Source organism: Hippocampus zosterae, chromosome 17 (assembly GCF_025434085.1).
Source record: "Hippocampus zosterae strain Florida chromosome 17, ASM2543408v3, whole genome shotgun sequence".
Classification (NCBI taxonomy): Eukaryota; Metazoa; Chordata; class Actinopteri; order Syngnathiformes; family Syngnathidae; genus Hippocampus; species Hippocampus zosterae.
In genome coordinates, this window is record NC_067467.1 from 15,022,998 (window position 1) to 15,038,717 (window position 15,720).

At 42.5% G+C, this 15,720-nt stretch overlaps 1 protein-coding gene across 2 annotated transcripts in view; it reads left to right on the plus strand.

Moving 5' to 3' along the window:
• The first annotated feature begins 5,908 nt into the window (after positions 1 to 5,908).
• LOC127590184 (junction plakoglobin-like) overlaps positions 5,909 to 15,720 on the plus strand; it is a 158,683-nt gene continuing 148,871 nt past the window's right edge. For both annotated transcript variants that reach the window (XM_052049648.1, XM_052049649.1), the window contains exon 1: positions 5,909 to 6,085. The gene's annotated coding sequence lies outside the window, so the exon portion shown is untranslated. The remainder of the gene's footprint in view (positions 6,086 to 15,720) is intronic.

Genomic DNA, 15,720 nt, shown 5'->3' on the forward strand with positions numbered 1-15,720 from the left:
CAATACGGGGTTTCACTCTTAAGCTCTCGGCACTGTGCTGACGCACCAGTGTCGCTCGTCCCATCACTAGTAATAACTGAGTGTGAGTTTCAACTGAATTTTGAGGTATTGTTTCGACTCTGGCTTGTGTGAGAACTGGGGAGCATTGCTTGTTGGTCTAAACTTTGGGAAGTGGTAAACAAATTGATGTTCTTTTTCTGGTTCAAAGTCGCTCTGCAGTGTTCCCGTTTAGACCATCCATAATTGTAGTTATCATTTACAATTGTTTATTATTGTAAAGTGAATGTGGCGAGAACTGGGAGGTGATCACTGGTGGGATAGGTTATTGTGTTTTGTAACCAGAAATTTCTATCCATCTTTTTTGGAAGAAAGTTTTCATTTAAACCACAGAAATTGAGTACCGGTAATTGAATTAGATCCTCTTGACGTCCCCTTATTTATATAATATCCCTGCATCCAACCACAAATCTTCACAAGGGTCGATTCCACAGAACGTCATGTGCGCATGCGGGTTGCTATTTTAGTCCGCAAATTGAGGAAACGCATGGATGAAAGTTTGAGATGGCGGCACAAAAACTCAGAAATTGAAATGCCAGTCTGATTTTTCTAATGAATATCACTAAACTCACCTGGGATGTATGCACAGAACGCGAGAGCGAAATACGACGCGAGGCACGATTACGAGGCAAATTGGTCATTAGATTTGTAGGCTAATCGTTATGAAATATATTATGAAACAGTATTGGTTATTGTATAATTTACTGGTTGTAGCATTGTAACTATGAATAAAACATTCGGCACAAGGTCTAGTAATGCTAATGTTAACTGTTGGTGGAACTCATGATGACGTGTGTTAAATTCTTTCGTCAAATTGATAGTAGATTACACATGCATCGTCTTGGGAAGAGGATGTCAAGCCACATCAATACTTACCTGTATTAATGATTACCAGTCAATTAATCTTTGCAGTGTGAGATTGGAAAAAAAATACTCTGATGATGCCACATGAGTGCACCAGTTTTTGATCCATTTATTTTTTGGAATAAACCTGGAGTACACAGCTGCTGATGTAATGTTCATTGTTAATGCATAGTTTTCAAACATTTACCCTTGAAACATTATACTTTTGAGTTTGAGAATTTTTGACTATGAATATCAGTCAAATAGAAAAATGGGTTCCCGTGATGAACATTTACGGAACCCAACATTTGTTACCGTGGTTTCCCATTGAGTAATCCGACGGAACCGAAAATTGGTTACCATGAATTTCCGAAATCCTCAGGCCTGCGATTGAATTATTTAATTTTTTTCAGCATTTGTTTCTAATTGTACATATATTTTGTTGTTTGTGTTATTCATATGCAATTGAATAAGTAGACCGTTTCAGAATTCGAAATTTGGGACTCTCTCAATGCATAATGGGACTCATACTTTTCTGATCAGCGAGTCCCTGGGACTCACTGCCGGTAAACTGTAAAAGTATTACTGCAGGGATTACCGCTTTTTCTGCACTCAGTGATTGACTTCCATGCAAAGTACTTTCTCAACTTGTCTTCCGTGCCATGTTATGCCTGTTGAGTGTTGATTTACTTCATATTAAGAAACTACTGCACTAAAACATTAATTCATAAATGTATATTATATGCTTTTTTGTTTTTCTCAGTATAAATAACATATTCTGACTGTTCTACTCTTTGAATAAAAACACTTCATTCAAGCGTTAGGGAGTGCAAGGGGTTATGATGGAGGGGTGTCGCATACATGTCCTCGGCTAGGCCTCAGCTTCAAAATCAGTCCTTGGCCTTGGCCTCGGAGGCAAGTCCTTGGTCCTTGGCCTCGGAAAATTTCTCAAGTCCTTGGCCTTGCCTCTGAAAATTTTCCAAGTCCTTGGCCTCAGAGTCAAGTCCTTGGACTCAGGTTGCCGGTCCTTGGACACAACACTGATGGATGATGACTCAGACAACCTGGATAAATTACTTCATGTAAGTGTCAAGGCCAAAAACCAACAATGAATGCCTGCAACCTTTGATCCCTCAGGCGGCATTGCAAAAAAATAAATAAACAACATCACTGTGTAAAGCAGGGGTGGCCATTAGGTAGATCCAGATCTACCGGTAGATCTAAGACAGGTCCCAAGTAGATCCGAGGAGTGTCGAGGAGAAAAAAAACCCCAAAAACAACCATTTGTGTGTCTTTGTACATCTTAATATATATTTTTGTGTTAATGTACACTGCACCCTAATCATCTTATCAGTCTAATTTTCACACAAAAAATATTTAAAAATAAAATAAGCAGGTCAATCATGAATTTATGGTGGCGCGTGATTACATCACCGGAAGTTGTTAGCTCTCAGCAGTCTGCAATTGCAGCTTGTGATCAGAACTGTTGCGCTCAATCTTTTATCATCATTATTCTCATTCAAAGTTTGCTTCGTGTACAATTCACCGAGGGCACGAGCAAAGAATAAGAATCTAGGAGGGCCCAGGGAAGCACTTTAAAACGGTACGTGTGAGCTACGATAGTTAACAGGCTGCAAAAGTGCGTCGCATGCCTCAGTTTCAGGCTGTTTCTCATCAGGGCGTGCGTGTGCGTGTGCGTGTGCGTGTGCGTGTGCGTGTGCGTGTGCGTGTGCGTGTGCGTGTGCGTGCGTGCGTGCCAGTAAGGGTAGATCCCGGGAGGTTAGTTGATCGAAAAGTAGATCTTCGATCCAAAAAGTTTGAGCACCCCTGGTGTAAAGGATATTACCACATGGGCTCAGGAACACTTCAGAACAACAGTAAATGCAATTTGGCGCTATATCCATCAATGCAACTTAAAACTCTACTTTGGAAAGCAAAATCCAGTTTTCAACAGCACCCATAAATGCCCGTTCTTACCTCGGATGGACTGATGCAAAGTGGAAAAGTGTTCTGTTGTCTGAAGAGTCCACATTTCAAATTGTGAATGTTGTGTCCTCTGGCCCAAAGAGGAAAATAACCATTCAGACTGTTATTGACACAAAGTTCATAAACCAGCATCTGCAATGGTACAGGGCTCTGTTAGTGGCAGGTGTATGGGTAAAACTTACACATCTATGAAGGCAACATTAATGCTGAAAGGTACCGACAGGTGTTGAGAAACATTTGCTACCATCCAAGCAATGTCGTTTTCATGGACATCCGTGCTTATTTCAGCAAGACAATGCCAAACCACATCGTGCATGCGTTAGAACAGCGTGGTTTCGAACTAAAAGAATGTGGGTATAAGACTGGCCTGCCTGCAGTCCAGACCTGTCTCCCACTGAAAATGTGTATTGATAATGAAGCTTAAGATACGACAAAGGAGACCCTGGACTATTGAACAATTGAAGCTACACATCAAGCAAGAATTGCACCTACAAACCTTAACAATTAGTGTCCTCAGTACCCAAATGTTTTTTGAATGTTGTAAAATGAAAAGGTGATGTAACACAGTGCTAAACATGACCCTTTCACAGCTTGAAACGCATATCAGCCATAGACATCAAAGTTAATGACCATTTGCTAAAAACAAAGTTAATCATCTAGAACATTAAATATCTTGTCTTTGTAGTGTATTAAATTAACTACAGGTGGAGCATGATTTGCAAATCATTGCATCCTGTTTTTAATTGATTTTTAACACAACGTCCCAACTTCAATGGAATTGGGTTCGTAGTTAAAACAGCTCTCAAACGTAACGCAACAAAAATAGGTTCCCCGGTGTCAGTTTTCAGTTTGATCAAAACCAGACATTTGCAAAAAAAAACATTTTACTTTGGGAGAACAATGAACACATTAATCGATATCCAAGAAGCAGCACAAGAACGTTGGTTAGTACATTTTTTCTCTCACTCTCTTGATATTGTTTTATTGTTTAGTTGTTTTGTGTTAGCAATGCCAAATAATTATATAAATAATAAAAACAGCAATAATTGGTTAATACAGCAATAAAAACGATTTTCCAAGTCATTTTTATGGTAAATACTGTACATTCCGATTAATTGATGGAATAATCAATACAATAATCAATTCTAAAAATATTTGAAAGTGATACCACCTACTCTGAAATGACATTACAAAATTCCCCCCTTTTAATTTATTACATTTAATCTTACGGTTACATGCCCACACATTTAGTGCATATTTTTTGTCGACTTTTCTCAAATACTGTATCTCCTATTGCCTACCGCCAACCAACCCCTCAACCGTTTCACTGCAACCATTTATGACACCACATGTTTCTGCTCACACGTTTGTGGAAACGGATGATGTTTTTCCTCTGCTCTGCCACGTGAACATCTAATCTCAGATTGTCACTGGGACTCGGCACATTGATGTCAACCCACCATGCAAAGATAACAGCCAATGGTTTCTATCCACTCTTTTCTCAGCCAGCGATTGACCGCGCGCGGGGGGGGGGGGGAGACAGAGCAGAGATTGTCTATGTTCGTGAAGACACGCACTCGGTGAGACCAGAGCAATGTGGCTTTCAGCCTAAAACTCAGACTTCAAATAAATTACAAAATTCTCAGGTATAAGGCAATTTATTTCTAATTTAACCGCTCCTCTCCATAGTATTCACAGGACTATAGTGGCTGTAAAAAATGTTTACTCACCAAAATGCCAGATCTTCTTCTTCTCCTTTCGGCTTCTCCCTTTTCAGGGGTTGCCACAGCGAGTCATTAGGATAAATTTAAAACACTTCAGAACTTTCTCCAACTATTACAGCGACCTAACTTGTATAAAACAAAATAAATATACATTTTCAAGAGAAGTAAAACGAAACAACGGAGGGAGGGGTTTTGGGCGTGCTGGACCCTATCCCAGCTGTCTTTGGGAAGTCGGTGGGGTACACCCCGAACTGATGTCAGCCAATTGCAGGGCACACATAGATTTAAAACCATTGACACTCACACTTGGGGACAATTTAGTGTTCAATTAACTTGATATGTACATTTTTGGAATGTGGGAGGAAACCGGAGTACCTGGAGAAAACCCACACAGGCACAGAGAGAACATTCCAACTCCACACAGAAGTCTTCATCCACCATGTGCTCCGCCAGGCACATGGTGGAATAGGGACCAGTCCTTAGTACCTGCGGGGTCCAGGTGGTCGGGTCATTCTGTCACGTAGCGAGGTGGTGGTGGAACCCCAAAAAGCAGGCAGGAGGGAGGAGCAGGGTGTATTTGAAGAATTGTATTTAAAACAAAGACAACTAAATCCCAAACACACAAAGTCCAAAGTATCAAACAAAAACCATGACTAAAGCTAAAACATAACAATGAACTAAACATGACAGAAACTAAGAGCAAACAGCAACACACATGACAGTAGCAAGAAGCAACAATGACCCTTTTGACCCAATGTCCTTTTAAGGCCCTAATTCCCTATGACCAACAGGTGTGCAGCTGCCGGGGGCACCTTACAGTGCCACCTGTTGGTCCCTAAACCAAATCATGACAACTTCAGTGGATTTCTATTCAGGTGAACTAAACACGAAGCAACATTTATCACAATATTCTAAAAAAAATGTCTGCTAGCTTGCATGTTTTATGGTTTCATTCAATTTTATTGAGCTATGCCAGCTCCGGGCCTCGAGGGCCACTGTCTTGCATGTTTTGTATGTCAAATGATCAGCTCATCCGCAAGCTCTGAAGAAGCCTGCGAACCACCCTGATTCTTTAAATCAGGTGTGTTTGAGTCAGGAGACAAATAAATCTGTACGTGCAAAGAACTAGCATTCAGCTACGTATTTGTCCTGAACATTGCGACAAAAACCCTTGTTGAAGAGGATTTTGTTGTGATTGAAAACGGGAAAGGGCTCAGAGTGAGCTATCATTGCCATCGTTCCATCTCCTCCGATGACGCGCCCGTAGCTGAGGCTGCTGTCTTTCCCTTCACTCCGCCCCGCTGGCCACTGCACGCCAGTGACACCAGAGACGAGAGCCAGAGACAGCACACGCAGCACTGCAAACCTCTGGAGCGGATCTGCACCTGTACTCCGCAGACTGAGGATTTAGGGACAGAGGACACAAGTTGAAAACGGCACGAAGCTGCAACGACCTACCCGTTCAGTTCAACAAGGTAACCAAACCCAAATATGCTTTTGAACGCTGGCTTATTAATATTACGCACGGATGCATGACAGAAGGTAAAGTAACCGTCTCGGCTGTAGTCATCCTGCAGCATCAGGTCAGTCGGTTGATATGTAAAATTGTATCGTGTGTGTGTGTGTGTGTGTGTGTGTGTGTTTGTGTTTGTGTTCATGAATTTTCAAGTGACTAATGCCACTCTATATGGAGAATACAGTACATTTAGAGGAGTTTACATGGACAAATATATATACTGTATTCCGGTGAAGTCCGATAATTTTTCGGACAAGTACAAAACTAATTCGCATGGGATAAACAGTTCGCATTTTCGGACATTGCTCGTGTGATTTTGTGTGCGGGTTTGCGAGTGTATATTTAAGTTGCATGAGGGTCCGTGGGAACGCCACCCATTAAAAAAAATGATATTGTATGAGCTTTTTTCTTTTTATATTTGAATTTATCATCCAATGCTTTGTGGTGATACGGTCTCTCTCTCTCTCTCCCTCTCTGTCACACACACACACACACACACACACACACACAAAGCACACGCACACGCGCACACACATACCTTTGTTCTTGCCTTTCCTCTGCAAGCCTTTAATGAAGCGGCCCATCAATTCTCTTTAATTGTTGTCTACAGTTGGGTGTAGCGGGTGAATTGCACCCCAAGATTGGTCTCGAGCAAAATGCAGCCACATACTGTTTATTCAAACACATTCTCATCAAATTCACACCCAAGGACAATTTGGAGTCTTCAATGAACCAACATTCATGTTTTTGGCATGTAGAAGGAAGCATATACCCAGAGAAAATCATCCGAATAGCAAAATGTCACCTTTGCTGTTGTCTGAAGTTCAGTGAGCCTTTCATGTACATCAGGCATGTCCAACTCCGGGCCTGGAGGGCCACTGTCTTGCCTGCTTTCCATCTCTCCCAGCTGCAACACACCTGATTCAGATGAGCAGCTCCTCAGCCAGCTCTGAACAGCATTAGAACGATCCTGATGATTTGAATCAGGTGTGTTGCTCCTTGGAGAGCTGGAAAACAGGCAGGACAGCGGCCCTTGAGGACCGACTTTGGACACCCCTGAATTGTACACTGTCTCGATCACGATGTCAAACTCAAGGCTCGGGGGCCTGCCACATCATTCTATGTGGCCTGCCAAAACAAATTACGTGCATCATTTTTCTTACTAAGTACATTGATATATTGACAGCATTTCTTTGTTTCCATTCCCTCTTTTAAAATAAATTTACCAGAAGTACAAACAGTTTACCGCTCTCCGATTTCAAAGCTAGTCATTCACAGATTTGTTGTGTGCATGTAATCTGAGACAACCACGCATTTATTTGAATTTACACTGTGAACTTCAGTCATAATGGCCCTCCATAGGAAAACCTAACTACGATGTGGGCCGTGACAAAAATGAGTTTGGCACTAGATCATACCACAGGGTCCAATTTTCCTTTCGATTCTTCTTTTAGTGTTTAGGTGTGTATTGTTCATGTGCTGGTGCAGAAGCATCTGATTCCCAACAGATATGAAGTCTGCAATGTATCTCTGTCAGGAGAGGAAGCAATCATCAGGAGAAATAATTGTCACAAGTGGAAGGCCTGTTTCATTCTCTCTCTCTCTCTCTCTCTTGCTCGTGAGTGCAGGCTCCCTCACACACACATGCAGACAATATGTCCTCAAGTCTGCTGATCTTGCCACAGTCTTTGGCTGTGAAAAGAGTGAGCATACCAGCCACAGAGCTAGTTCACACTGTCAATAGGAAAATTCTTAGAATTTGCCATACATGTTTTCATTGATTGTGTTCCTCAGTGTTTTACACTGTGTAAACCTGGGCTGAAAAATAAGCGAATTGCATTTTTCCCCCCGTCAATATTGCAATTGTGATTTTATATGTGATGTCCCACATATAGGTGGGCCGGTGGTCCAGTGATTAGCGCATCGACCTCACAGTGCAGAGGTGCAGGGTTTGATTCCGGCTCCAGCCTCCCTGTGTAAAGTTTGCATGGTCTCCCCGTGCCTGCGTGGGTTTTCTCTGGGTACTTTGGTTTCCTCCCATATTCCAAAAAGATGCATGACGGGCTGATTGAACACTCTAAATTGTTGTTCGTCTCTGTGTGCCCTGCGATTGGCTGGCAACCGGTTCAGAGTGTCCCCTGCCTACTGCCCGAAGACAGCTGGCATAGGCTATGCATGCCCCGTGACCCTTGTGAGGATAAAAGAGACCAGAAAATGGATGGATCGATGGATTGATATCCCACATCTTTTTTTCAACCAACACAAGCAATACATTAATCTGTACTACAATAAGCAATATCAGATTAATTGTACATGAAGGTTTTGGTCTTATTGGTTAGACTGCTTCAAAGACAGTTGTCAACTTACTGAAGAATAAGAAAATAACATTCGTACTGTAGATAATTTTATTTAATGAAAAATGTCGGCTCCAGCATCCTCGTGACGATAAACAGATTAGAAAATAAATGAAAAATAATCAATTTGCAAAGTTGCTTTGTTTAACACATAGATCAAGGTGGGGGCGGGATGGCTCAGTGATAGAGTAGTCGTCTTCCAACCCAGAGGCTTGTGGTTTCATTGTGACCTTGAAGTGTCCTTGAGCAAGATACTGAACCCCCTATGCTGCATCATTAGTAGGTAAATGAGGAAACTGTGTTTGAGTCTCAAAGGAAGAAAATGCTATATTCTGTGACAGCCCACATATCACTCAGTTATTGGTGATTGGAAGATCAAAGGTACAGAGGTGGAGCTTTTGTTTTGTTTCTGTGCAGGGTTGCAACAAGTTTTCAATTGACAGCAATGCAAATCCATGGAGCCAATGATGGTTCGGCACGGTGAGAAGAAGCAAAACATACTGTCGGTAATAGAAATAGTACATATAAGGAGGTCATTTTTCATTAGAAATTTTGAACCTAATGATCCACTGTGATTTAAATCAGTGTTTTCATTTTTAAAATTTGTAAATATATCACATAACATTCTTGCATCTGGCGTGGAATGAATGTCAAATGAACTGCTCATGCCAGACATGTCAGATTATTATGACGGATACTTTGTAGATGTATGCCAGTAGAAGCGTGTGTTTCACATGCCAATGGATGCCAGTCTGTCAAAGAGAATGTTTTAGAATTCATGTCAAAGCCTGCACTCAGACTGAAAAGAAAGAGTAAACTTTCATCTCGGATCAACGCCGATGAGGAGGTTATTATTGATTTGATCGTATCATATCTGGGCACTGAGCATTACCAGCCTGTTGCAGCAGCTCTGACTAACTTTTGCTTATTATTTGTTATGCTCTTATTTATTAGCGATTCAAACTATTACTTCTATTCGCTTGTTAGAAAGCTGCAGTTGTTTTTTTTACATTCAAGCTGCTGCAACAACCTCGAGTGATGTCATATGTTATGAACGCGAGATTACAATTTTAGAATCCTGTTGCCCTCATTTTACTTCAGTCGATGAGAAAGAGGAACATTATTAAAGTCTCCACTCAACAACTTCACTCAACGGACTGCAACGAGAGAAAATAAACCTCGGCGCCCATATGCTAGTTTGATGGGCACATACAGATCTTTCCTTCCTTCTCTGGGAAATCTAACCCCTGGTTCATACACCTTGAGACCACCAACTGGATGTTAGTAGAACAGCAGGCGACCAGGAGAAAGACAGAGTGGAGGCGCTGTAGAGGGGTTTCAATGTCAGAGTGTTTTTTTAAAGGGGTGCATCCATCCATCTATTATCTGAGCCTCTTATCCTCACGACAGTCGTGGCTGTGCTGGAGTTTATCCCGTGGTACACCCTGAGGCACACAGAGACGAACAACTATCCACGCTCACACTCACACCTAGGGACAATATAGAGCAGGGCCAACCCGCGGCTCGGGAGCCGCATGCGACTCTTTGCCTGGTTCCATGCGGCTCCCGGGCTTTCACACGACAATTGTCGAAAACGCCTCGGCAATGGCGCTGCCATTCAAACAACGGTGCTTAATACACAGATGGGCAGACAACAGCGCTAAGTGCAAAGCTTGTCAGCGTATTACCTCTGTTTTTAGGGCAGGGGTGCCCAATACGTCGATCGCAATTAACCAAGAGCCAACTGACTGGTCCCAAGTCGACCGCAAGCGGTGGGAGGAGGAAATGTGGTGTCGGGGGAGGGGGGGGGGCGGTTGTGTGTTTGTGTCTTAAGGTTTTATTTATGTTCGGGCACATATAACAGCCTGTAATATGTGCGCGAATGCATGTGAGTGTGTGTGTGTGTGTGTGTGGCTCTTTGCAGCAACACTAAAAAAATTGTCTATTAGTCTCAGACTGGTTCGTCACCACTGACATAGATTGTTCAAACAGCCTGCCCATGCATGTTTTTGGAATGTGGGAGGAAATCGGAGTACCCGGAGAAAACCCACGCAGGCCTGGGGAGAACATGCAAACTTCACACAAGGAGGCCAGAGATGGAATTGAACCCGGTACCTCTGCACTGTGAGGTCAACAACTTGCCCACCAGGCTGACTACTTATTTATTATTATTATTATTATTATTGCTATTGTTCTTGGTGTTGTTGTTATTATATTACTATTTATTCTTTATTGTTTGGTAATAGTTTTGTCCATTTGTTTTTTGTTTAATTTTTATGTACATCGCTTTGCTCCAGCTATGATTTTTTTTGAAAATGCTCTATGAATAAAGTTGCGATTTTTACCAAGGCTATTTCTGTGTGACTGAGGAGGCGGTGACCAGATTGGTCTTTTTCAAATAGGACAGATAAATGTGACAGGAGTGGAGATGCTGACTGTGACTTTTTTATTTATTTTCTTTAAGTGAGGGTTGTTGAAAGAACTTTAAAGTTTGGAAATTGACAAATGGCTAAACGTTATTGAAACTTGTGGAGCCTGAACCAGATTTCTTGAATAGAGGATTTAATGCTGCTGATTTGAAAAATGTGTTATGACACCAGAACAAAGTGAACTGTAAACAGTGAGATGGGAGTTTGTGATAAGATGACTGGATGTGGATACTCATACATCTCAAGACAGTGGCATCAGACAGATATTTTTAGAAGCAGCATGAGTTGTATTTACAGACGTCATTATCTCTGATGTACATCGCAAATAAACACCCACAAATCATCTGTGGAAAATGATGTTTGAATCATTTTTGTTAGTGGTGGGGGAGCTGTTATACCGGTTGGCTGATTTCATTTCACAGGCTATTATTTTTTTTTCAGTCGACATACCGTTTTACGCACTCTCTTGTTCCATGGAAAAGCTGTTAATTATTTGCTTTGCCAAAAGCAAAATAAACAGGCAAATTTGCGGTAGCGGCACAGGTTACTCGACTGTCAACATATTACTATAAAAGCTGTCTAATATGATGATGTTATTCCTCTAGACAAGGTGTCGAAACATATTTATAAATAGGGCCGTTCACACGGCACACATTTGCTCCGGTGCTGCACCGAGCTATTTTGTTGCGGGATATTTTGCACCGCAGCAAATTGTGTGGAGCGTTCACACGTACAAAGCAGCTGAGCGGGGCAGCCGCGGTACAGTGTCGGGGCTGCCCCACTTGCGTTCACACGGCAGTTTCTGCAGCGGACTAAAACGACAGAAAACAAACGCGCTGTCGTTGGTTCTTTTTAAAACGTACTGTACAGTATATACACAACTCAAGCGACTACGGGACCGGCATGTCCTTCTCCTTCTCGGTCTCCGTGCCTTCTGCCCGAGAGTGACCGCCCAAGAAAACGTAAATGAACGATGGCTTCAATGACACTCAGAAAAGCAAACACTAATGCGCCAAACAGAAAATCAAGAGAGGAAATCACAAAATAAATTCTATGGGTGGCGGGGGGTTTTGAACAAACAACAAAGGAAAAAACAACTACGAGACAGTCCAGTCTCCTACAAAAGGAAATATGTTACTAGCCAAGTCTTGTGTCGTCATGAATCAACACATTACGGAAGTCCGACAGAGCACGAAAGCAACGCATTCTCGCCATACGTACTCTTCACAAGCATTTGCTCTGGAGCTAATTTAACCCAGTTGCGTTCACACGTGCAAATTTACACCGGTGCTGCTTCGCAAACGAGCATTTGCTGCGGAGCAAATATTTGACCCACCTGAGGTGGGTCAAATTTGGTCCGGTATAAGCTCTTTTCCAGGGCTACGCCGGAGCTAATTTGCACGTGTGAACGCTCTACTGGGGCAGCCCCGGTGCATCACCGGACCAAATCTTGCCGTGTGAACAGCCCTAATGTGTTGCGCTGCACGTATTAGTTCATCCTATGCCTTTGGGACATCGTGTGCAGGCATCGATCACACACATACTGAACAAACACACACACGCACACACACACTCCACAGAAATCACTGGGTCTTCTTTTAGCCAATCACCTCCGGAAAGCCATCCCGTTGGCTCTGTGAGTTATCCGTCCTGTGATTGGTTTAGCTACTAGTGCTTCTGATTGGTTCAGCTCGACGTGCGGCCGAAGCTTGAATTACAATGGAGGTCGTTTTTGGACCTCAATTGAATGTTCACTTTCAAGGCCTACTTTTCAAGGTAAACTGGACTTTAGGAGGCTACTTCAAGAAACACTGCCTTGCAGTGTGCCTTGTTTTCAAACCACTCTTTTTGGGGAGGGGGCGGGGGGCAATTTCAGAGTAGTCATGTTTGAGTGGAGTACGATATAATTTATTCATTTAAAGTTTTCATACTGATCAAAATTGATTGTGAAATACTATACAGTGATCACTCGCTATTTCGTGGTTCGTTTATCGAGGCTTCGGTGCATCGCGGATTTCACACATTCCAAAAACATGCGTGGCAGACTGAACACTCTAAATTGTCCCTCGGTGTGAGTGTGAGTGCGGATGGTTGTCCGTCTCCATGTGCCCTGCGATTGGCTGGCAACTGGTTCAGGGTGCCCCCTGCCTACTGCCCAAAGACAGCTGGGATAGGCTCCAGCATGCCCCGCGACCCTTGTGAGGATGAAGCGGATCGGAAAATGGATGGTACTGTAGAGGTTTGGGGTTCTTGAGGATATTATTAGAAGATAAGGTAACTGCCTATAGTATAGGTGAAATGCTCCTCTTTTGTGCCACACACCAGCCTCTTTCGTATAGATGCGTGCAGGTGAAATTGCTTGGAAGGGAGACTATCCAGATAATCATCTATGAATCTGCAAAGGTATTTTTTGGAACAGTCTACTAACACACTCCGCAGTGTGAACGTAGCCCAAGGTTTTTTGGGGGGTGGGGGGGTGAGGTACATAATGTGAAGTTGTGGCATATCAAGAGGTAGATTAGATCGCGGAATACGTATTGTTCTTAAGTATATAATAGGTTTGTTTTTGAGTATATTGATTTTGTGTCTTTTCCTTTGGACAAAATTAATTATTTTTTGGTGTTTATCTCTGCTTCCTGGGTTCTGGCCCTTTTGTTTGCCTCATGGCTCATAACAGAATCTTCCCGCCAATACAAAAATGGACTTGGGGGGGGGCGCAAGGGAGCCGTTGACCGAGATAAGCCAGTCGTTCATTGCCAACGATGGTGTGGGAATCCGGTAGCTATACAGTCAGACGGGTGTTGCACAGCAAATTTGGATTTTGTGTCAAAATCATTTGGTTTTATGGTCTGTACACAGCCACACATCATATGTTTGTAAACATCCAAAGATTGTAGGCTTGCAGTTTTTCTCTCATTTCAACATTGTGTTCATTTCAACATTGTGTGCTTCAGTGGCGTGCGGTGAGGTTCATGGTTGGTGAGGCACCGACTCCTTTAGTGTCAGATTTACAAATGTATCAACCAAAAACAGTAGCTTATTCAATTGGCTACTAGTTATTTCATATCCAAAATTTGACCCCATGGGTAAAAATACAATATTCTATTGTATTTTTCTTAGACTAATTTATTTTGTTATAAGATTTTGATAGGCTCTGCAGTTTGGTGTCATCAAAATGTTGTGACATCTCATTAAATTTTGTACAGTCGACCAAACCGAGGAAAGCTAGCTCACAAAATGATCAAACCTAGCTTTCATCTGAACACTGATGTTGACCATAATCTTGTCGAACATTTGTTTTCTCTCGTCTCTCACCGACTGATTTCTTCCACTGTTGTTTCGGCCAAGTGTGCTGCATTTCTGCTCAAATCGCTCATACAGTGTGTTAAAGTCCCGTCTCATGCGTTCAACAACTCCGATGGTGTCGTGGGTTCGCGCACAACAATATCCAATGTCCATGACTTTGTTTTGCAGCACTCTAAAAAGTGCATCAGTTTCACTGAAAATGCCCTCATACGCCATCTTTAAAAAGCATGTCGATGCTTCTGACAGCCATCGATCATATCCAGTGACCATCATTTGAGTATCATTGTCCCAGCGATCGGGATCATAGGTTTGCGCTACTAGTTTTTTAACACCGCTTTTTTCTCCAACACTTCCAAGACATACGCAGCTACAGCAGGGGCTCGCCTATCATCACTTACATCATCAAATCCTAAAAATGCTTCCACCACCACAGTCCACTTCACTTTTGGCAACATAGCGCAAAATAACAGATCTGTGCTTTGTTTGTGATATCCGTAGTCTCGTCCAACTCTATGGAAACAAATGGGGCAGCATTGATCTCCCTTTTTAGATCATTTATTATCACATCACCGAAAGCTTCAATTATATCGTTCTGTATTCTATTGGACAAGCCAGAAAGCACACTGGATGAGTCCAAATGTCTAGCTAACCTCTCATCTTTCTCATCAAAAGCATGTGATAGTTCTACATAATCGCCACGATTAGAAGAGCTTGCCCTCTCGTCGTGACCACGAAATGCCAACTCCCGTTTAGCGAAAAAGCAGGTTGCATGAATGAGGTCTTTCACAATCTCTCGGTTTTCCCTTACCTTGGCATTGCGGATGCTAACGTTGAACCTCCGCTGTTCGTTCAATGCCAAATCGATCCTTGCGCTTTTTATATCACAATATCCAGACAAATCGAGAACAAAAGGCAGGGAAAACAGTAAAGACGGGTTTTCGAAGGACAGCCACATCACTGTTCTTTACCACTCCGTTTGAAAAGTTGTCCGGGCTGTCCCGTAGTTTGAAGCAAACCTTTTCACTCCGGCGTTGGTCTACCTGTGTTAATCACGTCCACTTTTGACTGAAAGTCAAGTTTTGAGAAGTTTTTAAGCTTCGATATATAATCCTTTTCTTCCATTTTGGCTGTCCGACGTAGCAAATTTAAAAAAGGATCGCACTTGACTCGCCTGGCGCCTCTGCACAGAAGAAGAGCGCAAAAGTACCTGTTTGCTCACGTACGCCCTCTTAATTGCGGCAGAGAACGATCTGCCGCAACCTATGCCTTTTCACTGCGGTTTTATTTCCCATCAGCAAATCTAAATATGTCACAAAAAACATTCAACATAAATGTTTTAAAAACATTAGCCAGACTTAAGAAAAGCAGATCAAATAAATGTATCTGCAAATGTTATATTGCTGATGTGCAGATGTACGGCAAGCAGGACGTGCCAGTTGCATGAATCAACCCAGTTTGTGATGATTGCGCAATGCAATGCGCGTTCAGAGGTGCGGCACTGCCTC